Raw genomic sequence first — 16,694 nt, 5'->3', positions numbered from 1 at the left:
CCAAAACCCTCTCCATCATCTAGAGCGTTCGATCATGATCGTGTGGCCGAAAACCGCACCTCATTTGGACACTCCTAGCTCCCTCTATGTCTATAAATACACCCCCTCCGAAATTCTCGGTTCCCCTCTCCTGAAACCCTAGATCCACTCCATCCGCCGCCGCCGGACGAATTTCCGCAGGTCGGACGTGTCCGGTCTGCCCGCCGCCGCCACGTGTCATCGCCCGGTTCGCCCGCCGCCCGCGCGCCCACATCGCCGCACCGGCCCGCCGGGGCCCAGGCGGGGCCCTCCCGGCCCGGAGCCGCCGCCACCCGAGAGCCGCTCGCCCCCTCGCGCCCCGATCGCCGCCTCCGCCGTCTTCCCCAAGTCCGGCGTCTCGCGCCGCCTCGTCTTTTCGTCCGACCAGCGAGCCTCAGCTCCGGCGATGCCCGGCCCTGCCGCGCCGCCCCATCCTCGCGGCCACTCCCCAGATCCGACGCCCCCAAGTCCCTCTCTGGCCTTCCTCCGTGGCAAGTTCGTCTCCGGCGAGCTCCAAGTCCGGCAGCTACAGTAACTCTGGCGGCCTCGTTTTCCGTGCGATCTGGATCTCAGATCTAAAACTACCCCTCGGTTGACTTTTGCCTCAAACCCTAGATTATTTTGCCATGTTCATCGCATCGTAACTTTGCATCCGTAGATCCGTTTTGGGCGTGTAGCATATCAAAATGTCCGTCCTAGAGGGTACATCATTTCATCTTACTGCATCATTTTCATTTGAGTTCATCTTGATGCCCTAAATGCTATTGGAAGACTGCTATTTGAGTTAGTTGTCAGATCTGCTGCTCCAATTAGCTATTTGTCATTTTTGCCATGATTATTGTGTGCATGATATGCCCCTGAGATCTACATGAGTTTTCTTATATGTTTTTCCATATTTCCAGAGGTGCAACCCATGTATTTTTGTGATGTGTGTGGTGACTAGCACATGCTTGCAAAGTGGTGTAATCGTTAATGCTGATTTCAGGGACTTAGCAATTCCACTAAGTCCTTGATCTGTTTGTATCAATATGCCATATGTTCATGTTGTTTCCTAGTGATCTGTGCCTCTTTTGAGGATAATCAGTAAGGATGTTTTGTTAATCTTGTAGTGCTCTATCCATCCATGTCTTTGTTTGCATTTATGGAGCAACCTAGCTTGAGTCACTCGAGCTCTACTTTTGCTATTTCGTGAATCTGGGCAGATTGTCTACTTGTTAGCGATTTTGCCAAGGATGTTGTAGTTGATCTGTGCATGCTATGTTGTTGTTCTTGCCATGTCTAGCTTTTATTATGTGTATTCTTGATGGGTGTATGCTCATATTGTCATGACATGCTCTGTAGTGAGTGCATCGAGCTCGTAAACATGCCTACTTGATATCTGATTTGCATGCTCCAGTTTTTCACTAAGTCTGAGATTCTGATTATGTTTTTGCCATGTTCACATGCTTGAAATTGTATTTTTTGATCCCTTTTGGCTCAAGGTCACTAAGGGACTTTTGTTAAGCTCTTTGAGTAGCTCCATGCCATGCCTTGGTTTGCCATGTCAAGTTCCTGTAGCATATTGTTTTATTGCTCCAAAGTGTGCTACCTGATCTGAAATTCCAGACAAGTGTTAATTTCACTAAGTCTGAAATCTGTTTACCAATTGCACTTTTTCCATGCTTGTTTGAACCTGTTAATGGATGAATTGGCCGTAGCTCAGTGTTCATATTTTGTTAAGAATCATGAATGGATCCCTGTCATGTATTTTGTTGCCATGTTTGAGTGTTGTAGCATGTTCATCTTGTTGCATTTAGATGGCTACTTGCTGTTTATCATAGACCGGTGCCATATTTGAATTGCTTGCCATTTCCAAACCGTGCATCCGATTCCGGCGTTCTTTATATCGATTTCAACCGAAATCACCTCACCTTTCCAGTGGCACACTTGGTTTTCCAAGTTGAGGCCAGGTTAATTCATCCCTTGCCAAATCTTGCATATGCATCACATATCGCATCCCGCATAGCATACCATGTTTGCATCATGTTGTTTGAGCTTTGCACGTGGTTGATTGTGTCCTTTTTGCTTGTTTGTATTGTTTGGGTAGAGCCGGGAGACGAGTTCACTAACGAGGAGCCCGTTGAGTTTGCTTTCGAGGATCCAGTCAACTCTGACAACTTTGCAGGCAAGATGATCATACCCTCGAAATCACTTCTATCTTTGCTTTGCTAGATGCTCGCTCTTTTGCTATGCCTATGCTATGATGCCTACCACTTTCTTATCATGCCTCCCAAATTGCCATTTCAAACCTCTAACCCACCATGTCCTAGCAAACCGTTGATTGGCTATGTTACCGCTTTGCTCAGCCCCTCTTATAGCGTTGCTAGCTACAGGTGAAGATTGGAGACCGTTCGTTGTTGAAATATTATTTTCTTGTTGGGATATCATTATATTGCCTTGTTATCTTAATGCATCTATATACTTGGTAAAGGGTGGAAGGCTCGGCCTCTCTCCTAGTGTTTTGTTCCACTCTTGCCGCCCTAGTTTCCGTCATATCGGTGTTATGTTCTCGGATTTTTGCGTTCCTTACACAGTTGGGTAATAATGGGAACCCCTTGATACTTCGCCTTGAATAAAACTCTTCCAGCAATTCCCAACCTTGGTTTTACCATTTGCCACCTAGCCTCTTTTTCCCTTGGGTTTTCGGAGCCCAAGGGTCATCTTATTTTAAACCCCCCCCCCCGGGCCAGTGCTCCTCTGAGTGTTGGTCCACCTGTCAGCTGCCGGTGGCCACCAGGGGCAACTCTGGGCTGGCCTACCCGTACCTTGGACAATCTGAGTGTGCCCTGAGAACGAGATATGTTGTAACACCCCGGATGTAACTTTCCCAATTTGTACTCAACCTCTTGCCGTTTCTGGCGCTAAGTTATTATATTTTCTCGGGTTCGGGTTTTTGTCTCCGTGTGTTGTTGTCGTTGTCATGCATCTCATATCATTTCATCATGTGCATTGCATTTGCATACGTGTTCATCTCATGCATTCGAGCATTTTCCCCATTATCCGTTTTGCATTCCGGCGCTTCGTTCTCCTCCGGTGGCCATTTCTAGCTTTCTTTCGTGTGTGGGCTTTAAACATTTTCGGATTGGACCGAACTTGCCAAGCGGCCTTGGTTTACTACTGGTAGACCGCCTGTCAAGTTTCATATCATTTGGACTTCGTTTGATACTCCAACGATTAACCGAGGGACCGAGAAGGCCTCGTGTGTGTTGCAGCCCAACACCTTTCCAATTTGTCCCAAAACCCACCAAAACCTTCTCCATCATCTAGAGCGTTCGATCACGATCGTGTGGCCGAAAACCACACCTCATTTGGACTCTCCTAGCTCCTCCTATGCCTATTTAAAGATTCCCCGAAATCTCCTTCTCCTTCCCCCTGAAAACCCTAGATCCACTCATCATCGCGCCCGCCGGACAAACTCCCCGCCGACGGACACGTCCGAATCTCCACCCCGCCGCCACGTGTCGCCACGCCGTTGGTCCGTGCCCCGCGGGACCGCATCACCGCGCCGCCACCCACGCGGGCCCACCGTAGCCCAGGCCGGGCCCCCCCGGCCCGCATCGCCGCCCGACCGTGGCCACGCGCGCACGCCTCCTCGCGCCGCCTCTCCCTCGCACCCGGCCGCTGGCGCCGCCGCATGCCATCGCCGGATCTCCGTGGCCCCGCCGCCGCAGGTCACCGCCGCCGCCCGTCCCCGGCCCTCCTCATCGCCCCGCGTCGCCGAGACCCTCCGCCGCCACCGCACCGCGCCGCCCCGGCGTCCTCCTCTCCTCCGGCCGGCGTGCCTCGCCAAGTCCAGCAAGAACTCCGGCAAGGACGGCGTCGAACCTCAGGAACCGTGCCCCGATCCAGATCTAAAAATATTAGGGTTGACCCCGTTTTTTTCCCCTAAGTCCCTAATTTTTTTGCTCATGTCCATAGCCTCGTAACTTTGCATCCGTACCTCCGTTTTTGGCATATAGCATATCACAATGTTCACCTTAGAGAGTACAGCATTTCATTCCATTGCATCATTTTCATTTGAGTTCATCTTGATGTCCGAAATACTGTTAGAAGAGGGCTACTTGAGATAATTGTCAGATCTACTGCTCCATTTAGCTTTTCGTCATTTTTGCCATGATTATTGTGTGCATGAGATGCCCCTGAGATCTACCTGAGTTTTGTTATATGCTTTACCATCTTTCCAGATGTGCAACCCATGTATTTTTGTGATGTGTGTGGTGACTAGCACAAGCTTGCAAAGTGGTGTAATAGATAATGCTGATTTCAGGGACTTAGCAATTCCACTAAGTCTTTGATCTGTTTGTATCAATATGCCATATGTTCATGTTGTTTCCTAGTGATCTGTGCCTCTTTTGAGGATGACCAGTAAGGATGTTTTGTTAATCTTGTATTGCTCTATCCATCCATGTCTTTGTTTGCAATTATGGAGCAACCTAGCTTGAGTCACTCGAGCTGTACTTTTACTATTTCGTGAATCTGGGCAGATTGTCTACTTGTTAGCGATTTTGCCAAGGATGTTGTAGTTGATCCGTGCATGCTATGTTGTTGTTCTTGCCATGTCTAGCTTTTATTATGTGTATTCTTGATGGGTGTATGCTCAGATTGTCATGACATGCTCTGTAGTGAGTGCATCGAGCTCGTAAACATGCCTACTTGATATCTGATATGCATGCTCCAGTTTTTCACCAAGTCTGAGATTCTGATTATGTTTTTGCCATGTTCACATGCTTGAAATTGTATTTTCTGCTCCCTTTTGGATCAAGGTCACTAAGGGACTTTTGTTAAGCTCTTTGAGTAGCTCCATGCCATGCCTTGGTTTGCCATGTCAAGTTCCTGTAGCATATTGTTTTATTGCTCCAAAGTGTGGTACCTGATCTGAAATTCCAGACAAGTGTTAATTTCATTAAGTCTGAAATCTGTTTACCAATTGCACTTTTTCCATGCTTGTTTGAACCTGTTAATGGATGAATTGGCCGTAGCTCAGTGTTCATCTTTTGTTAAGCATCATGAATGGATCCCTGTCATGTATTTTGTTGCCATGTTTGAGTGTTGTAGCATGTTCATCTTGTTGCATTTAGATGGCTACTTGCTGTTTATCGCAGACCGGTGCCATATTTGAATTGCTTGCCATTTCCAAACCGTGCATCCGATTCCGGTGTTCTTTATATCGATTTCAACCGAAATCACCTCACCTTTCCAGTGGCACACTTGGTTTTCCAAGTTGAGGCCAGGTTCATTCATCCCTTGCCAAATCTTGCATATGTATCACATATCGCATCCCGCATAGCATACCATGTTTGCATCATGTTGTTTGAGCTTTGCACGTGGTTGATTGTGTCCTTTTTGCTTGTTTGTATTGTTTGGGTAGAGCCGGGAGACGAGTTCGCTAACGAGGAGCCCATTGAGTTTGCTTTCGAGGATCCAGTCAACTCTGACAACTTTGCAGGCAAGATGATCATACCCTCGAAATCACTTCTATCTTTGCTTTGCTAGATGCTCGCTCTTTTGCTACGCCTATGCTATGATGCCTACCACTTGCTTATCATGCCTCCCAAATTGCCATTTCAAACCTCTAACCCACCATGTCCTAGCAAACCGTTGATTGGGGATGTTACCGCTTTGCTCAGCCCCTCTTATAGCGTTGCTAGTTGCAGGTGAAGATTGGAGACCGTTCCTTGTTGGAACATTATTTTCTTGTTGGGATATAATTATATTGCCTTGTTATCTTAATGCATCTATATACTTGGTAAAGGGTGGAAGGCTTGGCCTCTCTCCTAGTGTTTTGTTCCACTCTTGCCGCCCTAGTTTCCGTCATATCGGTGTTATGTTCCCGGATTTTTGCGTTCCTTACACAGTTGGGTAATAATGGGAACCCCTTGATAGTTCGCCTTGAATAAAACTCTTCCAGCAATTCCCAACCTTGGTTTTACCATTTTCCACCTAGCCTCTTTTTCCCTTGGGTTTCCGGAGCCCAAGGGTCATCTTATTTTAAACCCCCCCGGGCCAGTGCTCCTCTGAGTGTTGGTCCACCTGTCAGCTGTCGGTGGCCACCAGGGGCAACTCTGGGCTGGCCTACCTGTACCTTGGACAATCTGAGTGTGCCCTGAGAACGAGATATGTTGTAACACCCCGGATGTAACTTTCCCAATTTGTACTCCAACTCTTGCCGTTTCCGGCGCTAAGTTATTATATTTTCTCGGGTTTGGGTTTTTGTCTCCGTGTGTTGTTGTCGTTGTCATGCATCTCATATCATGTCATCATGTGCATTGCATTTGCATACGTGTTCATCTCATGCATTCGAGCATTTTCCCCGTTATCCGTTTTGCATTCCGGCGCTTCGTTCTCCTCCGCTGGCCATTTCTAGCTTTCTTTCGTGTGTGGGGTTTAAACATTTCCGGATTGGACCGAGACTTGCCAAGCGGCCTTGGTTTACTACCGGTAGACCGCCTGTGACGCCCCCGATTTAATCGTACACTAATCATACACGCAAACGTGTACGATCAAGATCAGGGACTCACGGGAAGATATCACAACACAACTCTACAAATAAAATAAGTCCTCCAAGTAGCATCGCATAGCATAACCCTAACCGATGATCCTCCCCTCGTCGCCCTGTGAGAGAGCGACCACCGGTTGTATCTGGCACTTGGAAGGGTGTGTTTTATTAAGTATCCAGTTCTAGTTGTCATAAGGTCAAGGTACAACTCCAAGTCGTCCTGTTACTGAAGATCACGGCTATTCGAATAGATTAACTTCCCTACAGGGGTGCACCACATATCCCAACACGCTCGATCCCATTTGGCCGGATACACTTTCCTGGGTCATGCCCGGCCTCGGAAGATCAACACGTCGCAGCCCTACCTAGGCACAACAGAGAGGTCAGCACGCCGGTCTAAATCCTATGGCGCAGGGGTCTGGGCCCATCGCCCTTTGCACACCTGCACGTTGCAAACGCGGCCGGAAGCAGAACTAACCCCCTTAATACAAGAGCAGGCTTACGGTCCAATCCGGCGCGCGCCACTCAGTCGCTGACGTCACGAAGGCTTCGGCTGATACCATGACGTCGAGTGCCCATAACTGTCCCCGTGTAGATGGTTAGTGCGTATAGGCCAGTAGCCAGACTCAGATCAAATACCAAGATCTCGTTAAACATGTTATCTTGAAATGACCGCGAACGCCGACCAGGGCCAAGCCCACCTCTCTCCTAGGTGGTCTCAACCTGCCCTGTCGCTTCACCACAAAGATCCACACAGAGGGCCGTTGGGACAAAGGTCCTTTCAGCCCCCAATCCGTGAATCACTCGCGGGTGCTCCACAAGCCGACCCGTCTTTAGTCACCACATGTATCCTATATAAAGTATATAGTATATACCCGTGATCACCTCCCGAGTGATCACGGCCCGATAATATAGCATGGCAGACGGACAAGAATGTATGGTCACTGATGATAATCTAGCATCCTATACTAAGCATTAGGATTGCAGGTAAAGGTAACAACAGTAGTAGCAAGGACAGGCTATGCATCAGAATAGGATTAACGGAAAGCAGTAACATGCTACACTACTCTAATGCAAGCAGCAGAGAAAAGAGTAGGCGATATCTGGTGATCAAAGGGGGGGCTTGCCTGGTTGCTCTGGCAAGAGAGAGGGGTCGTCAACACCGTAGTCGTACTGGGTATCAGCGGCGTCACTCGATGTCTAGCGAGAGAAGAGGGGGAAGAAACAATAAATATAATGCCAACAAATGCATGACGATGCATGACAAGACAAAGTGTGATGCTAGGGGTGCCCTAACGCGGTATGAGGTGATACCGGTGAAGGGGGGAAACATCCAGGAAAGTATCCCCGGTGTTTCACGTTTTCAGGAAGAGGAGCCGGAGGGGGAAAGTTGCGAGTTCGATAGGTTAGGGGGTGTGGCCACGGACGGCGTGGAGGGGCACGACGACCGGGAGGAAAAGGGGCGAGCGGGGCAGCGGGCGGCTCACATGGGGACGGGAGAGGCGGTGAGGGAGGGAGCCGGGAGGCGGCCGGCGGCGGCAGGGTGGCCCGGCAACGGGGCGGGGCGCCGGTGGGGCGCCGTGTCGGGGAGGCGGCGGTGGAGCGCAGGATCGGGTCTCCTCCCGATCCAGAATGAAGAAGGGGGCTGGGTGAACAGTGGGCTGGTTTAGGGTTTGGGTGTGGTGGGCTAGGGTGGAGGTGGTGGCCATATAGGCCATAGGTAGTGGGCTGGCCAGCTGGGCCTCATGGCCCAGTTGGCCAGGGTGGGTTTTGTTTATTACATTTTAGGTTTTTGTTTTATTTGCCAACTCAGATTTAATTCATTTCACAAATGCTTGGCCATGAAAAATGTAGGACCACACTCTAAAATTATCATAAGCAATTTGCCCACTACGACAAAAAGTTTTACCTAAAAACAAAATAGTTTGGCAATTTTAATAATTATCAAAGCCATTAAAATATTTGTTTTGTTGCTCTTCAAAACATTTGGGCATTTTAAACATATCATTTAACATCAAATCTAGCATGACAAATATCCAGAGAATATTTGCCACATGATGAACATTTTAGTTCATATGTTAGTGAGTTTGAAAAATGCAATTATAATTTGAATTTGAATTTGAATCGTTTTCGAACCAACCTGAATTTAACAACAGTGACCACGGTGACGTGGCATCATTAGTAGGAAATTACTGTAGCAGGATTACCCGGGCGTCACAATTCTCCTCCACTACAAGAAATCTCGTCCCGAGATTTAAGGGGGGTGTAAGGGGGAGACTAGGTTACGCAATTTCTAACAATTCTTCACAGTCTAGGTTGCTCTTCTCGAAGAGGTTGATCCATTACGTCGACGTCTTCATTTTTTTGCTTCAGGTCATCATGATGAAGTCGTCTTCCTTTTTTTGGTGTCTTCATCGTACTTACGGTAAGGAAAAATGGTAGATTCCGAAGAACAAACCTCTACAAGGTTGCTCATCTGGTAGATAACATCGGGGAAGGTGGCGCAAAGTAACTCTCGAATTGAAACTTAAGAAAATATCGAGAGCAAAGTAATAAGGTACCATGAGAAGTTTCGAGCGCATAGGCAATCATTCGTTGCCTGAAGCGAAGTGTGAAAGGGGTTCAGAGCAATGGGAATAAGTATTGCGTCAGATACCAGATTGATGATCTCATCGGAAGGTGGCTCATGAATTACACACGAGGCCACGCGTGAGGAATAACTTTGGGAACAGGGGGTGTACAGGAGAGTCAGGTTTCGATCCTGAGGAACTGTGGGTTATGGGCCCACCATGTGGGTTAAAAGCAGGAAGTGATGGAGTCATGTACCTAGGGTAGGGTCACAGACCTGATCTAAGTACCCTGCCCAAGGACACCCTTAGAAGAGGTCACCTTCCAGTCGACCAACGAGGGATTCACTCGACTGACTTGAAGGACTCGACCACGAAGACTCACTCGACTACCAGGAGGTCAAAAGGCACTCTGCACTGCAACGGCCTGTAGTTAAGTAGACTTTATGATAGTTAAGACATTTTATGTGGGACGTTACCAGTAACGCCCCGGACTAAATACACCTTGAACCCTTCATTACGTGGGCTGGCTGGGGTCCTGGCGCACTCTATATAAGCCACCCCCCCCCCCTCCACAGGCAGAAGGGTTCGGCATTCTGTAATTCATATACACATAATCCACTCGACCGCCTCCGGGCTCCGAGACGTAGGGCTTTTACTTCCTCCGAGAAGGGCCTGAACTCGTACATCTCTTGTGTTACAACCTCTCCATAGCTAGGACCTTGCCTCTCCATACCTACCCCCCACTCTACTATCAGACTTAGAACCACGACAGTTGGCGCCCACCGTGGGGCCGGTGTTTTAGCGATTTTGTGGAGAAGTTGCGGTTCTTCCGAGTACTTTCATCATGGTGGCTGCTGGAGTTTTGGTCGAGGGTCGAGAGATCCGTCTCGGCGCTCTCACCTTCATCGCCGACGACTCCGCCTGGCTCCAGGAGGCTCCACTCGACGTTGATGTGCTCCCCGTCCGCGGTGCGACGCATTTTCGCGCATGTGTCCGCGGCGTTCTGCTGCGGCAACCGTCGACCCCGTATCGGTCGACTCCCCCATCGGCCACCCTCCCGGTCTTCCGCCAACGCAAGCGCTCAGGCCGGTCGAGGATTCAGCGGTGGGTGAGGCACGCGGTGGCTCGCCAGACGGCCACCACCCAAGTTGCGGCAATTGAGCCCGACGAATCTCTCTACGGCCTGTTCGATCTGTCGACTGGCTCCGTAGAGACCGCATCCGAGTGCGATAGCAGTGATCCAGCGGCGGAAATCTTGATGGTCGACGGGCCCCGCAGTCCCCCTGGCTTCGCCCGTGATGGTGGAGCAGGCGACGGAGGCGACCCCGCACGAGACCACGAAGAGTACCAGCCCGAGCCACTCGACTCTCTGCAAAGAGAGGAACTTCGCCGCAGGAACGTGGATGCCCTGCGTACTCCCATCGCAGGAGAAACCCCCGAGGCTCGCGCCTTGGAGGAGGCACGTTTGGCCAATTTGGCCGAACGCACTCGACTGGAGAATCTTCAGCGAGCACTCGACGAGCGCGCGCGGCAACGAGTTCCCGACACCAGTCGACGTCAACTCTTCCCGCCGACTCAGGTATATCGAACCCCAATTCAGAATTTAGCAGCTGCGACCCGTATAGCAGAGTCCATCCAGCCCTCTCAGTCGGAAGCTGGCAGAGGCTTGATGCAGATCAGGGATCTGCTCCGGGCAGCAGGAGATCAGAATTCGGCCGTGTCGCAGTCGCGCAACAGAATTCACAGTCGATCCGTCGCTGCGAATACGGTTCAGTCGGCTCACAGCCCCAGATCGCCTCCGCGGCGTGAAGGGCGCGAGAATCGGCGAGACCAATATGGTGACCGACTCGACCGAGATGATAGGCGTCGAGTGCCCAATTCCCCTCCGAGGGGTGGGTCTTATGCTCCTCGGCAGCAAGATGACAGGCGTCAGCTCAGTGCGGGGCGAAGAGTTCCAGTCGACCCCAGAGAACCAGGCTTTGATGCGCGATCCATTATCGTGCAAGGCTTAGTCGACCGGAACAGAGCCCATCGAGGTGGACTCGACAGAGATGCGCCCACAAGCAGTCGAGTGCATGTTTCTGGTCCTGAATGTTTCAGCAGAGCTATCAGAGCTGCAGTTATCCCTCCCAATTTCAGGTTAGCAACAGGAGTCAGCAAGTTCACTGGTGAGTCTAAGCCTGAAACTTGGCTTGAAGACTACCGAGTGGCGGTTCAGATTGGTGGTGGGAACGACGAGGTGGCCATGAAGCATTTGCCCCTCATGCTGGAAGGTTCTGCCAGGGCATGGTTGACTCAATTACCTCCTAGCAGCATTTACACTTGGGAAGATCTGTCCCGAGTGTTCGTCAGAACGTTTGAAGGAACTTGCAAGCGACCGGCTGGATTGACGGAGCTGCAAGTCTGCGTGCAGAAGAACAATGAGACTCTCAGGGAGTATATTCAGAGATGGATCACTTTGCACCATACTGTGGAGAATGTGTCTGATCATCAGGCAGTCTGCGCCTTTAAGGATGGTGTCAAGAATAGAGAATTGAGTTTGAAATTTGGTCGAACCGGTGACATGACCTTGAGTCGGATGATGGAGATTGCTACCAAGTACGCCAACAGCGAAGAAGAAGACCGACTCCGAAGCGGCAAGCACAAGCCGAGTCAGTCGGAAAAGGGAAACACCAGTCGGAAACAGAAGCGGAAGGCTGAACCGGCAGCTCCTGGAGAGGCTCTGGCCGTGACTCAGGGAAATTTTAAAGGGAAACCAAAAGAATCCTGGAACCCTAAGAAGGTAAAGGATAAGGAAGGGAACGACGTGATGGATATGTCGTGTCACATCCACACGAAGAAAGACGAAGAGGGGAATATCATCTACCCGAAGCATACCACTCGCCAATGTCGACTCCTGATCCAGCAGTTTTAGGGAAAACAGTCTAAGGACAAGGAGAAGGAGTCAGACAAGCCCGCAGACAAAGAGGACAGTGAGGAAGGATATACACATATCAACTCCACTCTGATGATCTTTGCAGATGTGGAAAGCAAGAGTCAATTGAAAGTCATTAACCGAGAGGTGAACATGGTCGCCCCAGCAAAAGCAAATTATCTGAGATGGTCCCAAACACCCATCACATTCGACCAATCTGATCACCCGACTCATATTGCCACCCCTGGGAGGCAAGCTTTGGTGGTCGATCCAGTTGTCGAAGGCACTCGACTGACAAAAGTGCTGATGGACGGTGGTAGTGGGCTGAATTTGTTGTATGCAGACACGCTGAAAGGAATGGGCATTCCGATGTCCCGACTGAGCACCAGTAACATGAGCTTTCATGGAGTTATACCAGGGAAGAAAGCCGAGTCACTCGGCCAAATAGCTCTGGACATGGTGTTTGGTGATTCAAAACATTTTCGCAAAGAGATGTTGACGTTTGAGGTCGTGGATTTTCAGAGTGCATATCATGCCATTTTGGGGAGACCAGCTTATGCACGGTTCATGGCTCGACCATGTTACGTGTACCTCAAATTGAAGATGCCCGGCCACAAAGGAGTGATCACTGTCACCGGTGATCGGAAAAAGGCAGAAGAGTGCTTTCAGAAGGGCTCAAAGATTGCCGATTCCCAGGTGACAACGGTCGAGTTCGAAGAATACAAGCAAAACGCAGATCCGAGTGATTTGCTGCGATCCAAGAAACCCGCCACAGAATCTGCATTTCAGTCGTCCGGTGAGACAAAGCCTGTTCACATTCACCCGACCGATCCCGATGCAGCTCCGACCCACATCTCCACAACACTCGACCAGAAATAGGAAGAAACGCTCATCCAGTTCCTCCGTGAAAACTGGGACATTTTTGCATGGAAGCCCGCTGACATGCCAGGTGTTCCCAGGGGACTGGCTGAGCATCGCCTAAGAGTCGACTCATCTGCAAAACCAGTCAAAGAGCATCTTCGGCGGTCCGCCGTCCAGAAGAGAAAAGCCATTGGTGAGGAAGTGGCTCGACTGTTGGCAGCAGGATTTATCCGAGAGATATACCACTCCGAGTGGCTCGCTAATGTCGTCATGGTTCCTAAGAAGGACAAATCACTCCGAATGTGTATTGATTTCAAGCACATCAACCGGGCCTGCCCGAAAGATCATTTTCCTCTCCCTCGCATAGATCAAATTGTTGACTCGACCGCAGGATGCGAGAGACTGTCTTTTCTGGACGCCTACTCCGGGTACCACCAGATCCGTCTGTACGGACCCGACGAGGTAAAAACAGCTTTCATCACTCCATTCGGGTGCTTCTGCTATATCACCATGCCATTCGGCCTCAAGAATGCCGGAGCCACATTTATGCGAATGATTCAGAAGTGTCTACTCACTCAAATTAGTCGGAATGTGGAAGCGTATATGGATGATATCGTCGTCAAGTCAGGAAAAGGTTCCGACCTGCTCGCTGACCTCGCCGAAACATTTGCCAACCTCAGAAGGTATGATATCAAGCTCAATCCATCAAAGTGCACATTTGGAGTTCCTGGTGGCAAGTTACTCGGTTTTCTCGTTTCCGAGCGAGGAATCGACGCTAATCCAGAGAAGATCGGCACTATTCTCCGAATGAAACGCCCTGTGCGAGTGCACGATGTCCAGAAGCTTACTGGATGCTTGGCCGCATTAAGTCGATTCATCTCACGACTCGGTGAAAAGGCATTGCCTCTTTACCGACTGATGAAGAAGGTAGACAAGTTCGAGTGGACTCCAGAAGCTGATGCAGCGTTTGCCGAGCTAAAAGCTCTGCTCTCCACCCAGCCGGTGCTTGCTGCTCCAATCAGCAAAGAGCCTCTGTTGCTCTATATCGCAGCCACAGGACAAGTCGTCAGTACTGTGCTTACGGTCGAGCGGGAAGAAGAAGGAAAAGCTCTCAAAGTTCAGCGCCCAGTGTATTATTTGTCTGAAGTCTTGACTCCATCCAAGCAGAGATATCCTCATTATCAGAAGCTTGTGTATGGAATATACATGACCACAAAGAAGGTTGCTCATTATTTCTCTGATCATTCCATCACAGTCGTCAGCGACGCTCCACTATCAGAGATTTTGCACAACAGAGATGCAACCGGTCGAGTGGCTAAATGGGCGATTGAACTTCTTCCCCTTGATATCAAGTTTGAGGCAAAGAAAGCCATTAAGTCCCAGGCAATAGCAGATTTCCTCGCCGAGTGGATTGAACAGCAGCAGCCGACTGAAGTTCACTCGGAGCATTGGACCATGTTCTTTGATGGCTCTAAGATGTTGAATGGTTCCGGTGCTGGGGTTGTCCTGGTTTCCCCCAGAGGAGATAAGCTCAGATATGTGCTCCAGATTCACTTTGATTCCTCCAACAATGAGGCAGAATATGAGGCCCTCTTATATGGGTTGCGCATGGCCATTTCACTCGGCGTCCGTCGCCTGATGGTTTATGGCGACTCGGATTTAGTGGTCAATCAAGTGATGAAGGAGTGGGACGTGAGAAGCCCAGCCATGACTGGATACTGCAGTGCAGTGAGGAAGCTGGAAAACAAGTTCGAGGGGTTGGAGCTCCATCATATACCCCGACTGAAAAATCAAGCAGCTGATGATCTAGCAAAGATAGGTTCCAAGAGAGAAGCCATTCCGAGTGGTGTGTTCTTGGAGCATATACACACTCCGTCAGTCAAAGAAGATCCTTTCACCGAAGAAGCTCCACAGCCCAAGAGTGCCACAGATCCGACTGAGGTTGAAGTCCCAGCGGTGGTCGACTTGATCATGGAGGTCTTGGTGGTCATTCCCGACTGGACAGTTCCATATATCGTGTATATCCTGAGAAAAGAGCTTCCGGAGGATGAGGAAGAGGCTCGACAGATCGTCCGTCGATCTAAGGCCTTTACCGTAATCAAAGGACAATTATACAGAGAAAGCGCGACTGGAGTTGGTCAGAAGTGCATAACACCAGAAGAAGGTCGACTCATCCTCAATGATATCCACTCGGCAACCTGTGGCCATCATGCGTCCTCTCGGACCATCGTGGCCAAAGCATACCGAGCCGGATTTTACTGGCCAAAGGTGAATGAGATGGCAAAGGAGATAGTGGATAAGTGCGAGGGATGTCAGTTCTACTCGAATATGTCGCACAAGCCTGCATCAGCCCTGAAGACCATTCCACTCGTCTGGCCTTTCGCAGTATGGGGGTTGGACATGGTCGGTCCTTTGAGAACAGGGCGAAGTGGCTTCACGCATGTACTAGTGGCAGTCGACAAGTTCACCAAGTGGATCGAGGCTAAACCAATCAAGAACCTTGACGCCGGTGCTGCTGTTAGCTTCATCAGAGAACTAATAGCATCATTACGGATAATGGGTCGAACTTTGACTCGGAGGAATTCAGAGATTTCTGTAACTCTCAAGGCACACGAGTCGACTACACTTCAGTCGCTCATCCGCAGTCGAATGGACAAGCAGAACGAGCCAATGGCCTGATTCTCAAGGGACTGAAACCCCGACTGATGCATGATCTCAAGCATGCAGCTGGAGCGTGGGTCGACGAACTTCCCTCGGTGCTTTGGGGACTGAGGACCACACCTAATCGGTCGACCGGAAGAACTCCATTCTTCTTGGTCTACGGAGCTGAAGCAGTCTTGCCGAGTGATCTTCTCCACAATGCTCCTCGAGTTGAAATCTACAACGAAGCAGAAGCTGAACAAGCGCGGCAGGATGCAGTCGACCTTTTAGAGGAAGAAAGGGAGATGGCTCTGATCCGGTCGACCATCTACCAACAAGATTTGCGTTGTTTCCACGCCAGAAATGTGAGAGGTCGAGCCTTCCAAGAAGGAGATTTAGTTCTCCGAGTGGATCAGAAGAAACAACACAAGCTTGCTCCTTCTTGGGAAGGACCCTTCATCATCACCAAAGTTCTCCACAACGGGGCGTACCGTCTCTACAACGTCGAGCATAATATCGACGAGCCCCGAGCTTGGAACGCGGAACTACTCCGCCCATTTTACACTTAAGTTTTATCACTCGGATGAGTTGCAATAAAGTACTTCTGTAGTTCATGGACCTCAAAATGATAGTGTCATAGTTCCTCCATAATTTTTGTCACTTTTTATTTTGTCCAATGAAATTTCCCCCCAGTGGGTGACTTAGCCGCGAATCCGTTTCGCCTAAGTTTGTAAAAAATCCTACCGAGTGGTGAGCCAGACTCCCACTCGGAGGCTTAGCTGCGAATCCGTTTCGCCTAAGTTATCGAAAATCCTACCGAGTGAAGAGCAAACCTCTCACTCGGAGGCTTAGCTGCAGTCCAAGTACTCGCCTAAGTTATGAAAATCCTACCGAGTGATAAGCCAGACTTCCACTTGGAGGCTTAGCTGCAGCCCAGTGCTCGCCTAAGTTATGAAAATCCTACCGAGTGATAAGCCAGACTTCCACTCGGAGGCTTAGCTGCAGTCCAAGTACTCGCCTAAGTTACCGAAATCCTACCGAGTGAAGAGCAAACCTCTCACTCGGGGGCTTAGCTGCAGTCCAAGTACTCGCCTAAGTTACCAAAATCCTACCGAGTGAAGAGCAAACCTCTCACTCGGGGGCTTAGCTGCAGTCC

The sequence above is a fragment of the Triticum dicoccoides genome, chromosome 5A (genome assembly GCF_002162155.2).
Source record: "Triticum dicoccoides isolate Atlit2015 ecotype Zavitan chromosome 5A, WEW_v2.0, whole genome shotgun sequence".
NCBI classification, from domain to species: Eukaryota; Viridiplantae; Streptophyta; class Magnoliopsida; order Poales; family Poaceae; genus Triticum; species Triticum dicoccoides.
The sequence above is the reverse complement of the archived record's forward strand: the minus strand, read 5'-3'. Positions refer to the sequence as shown.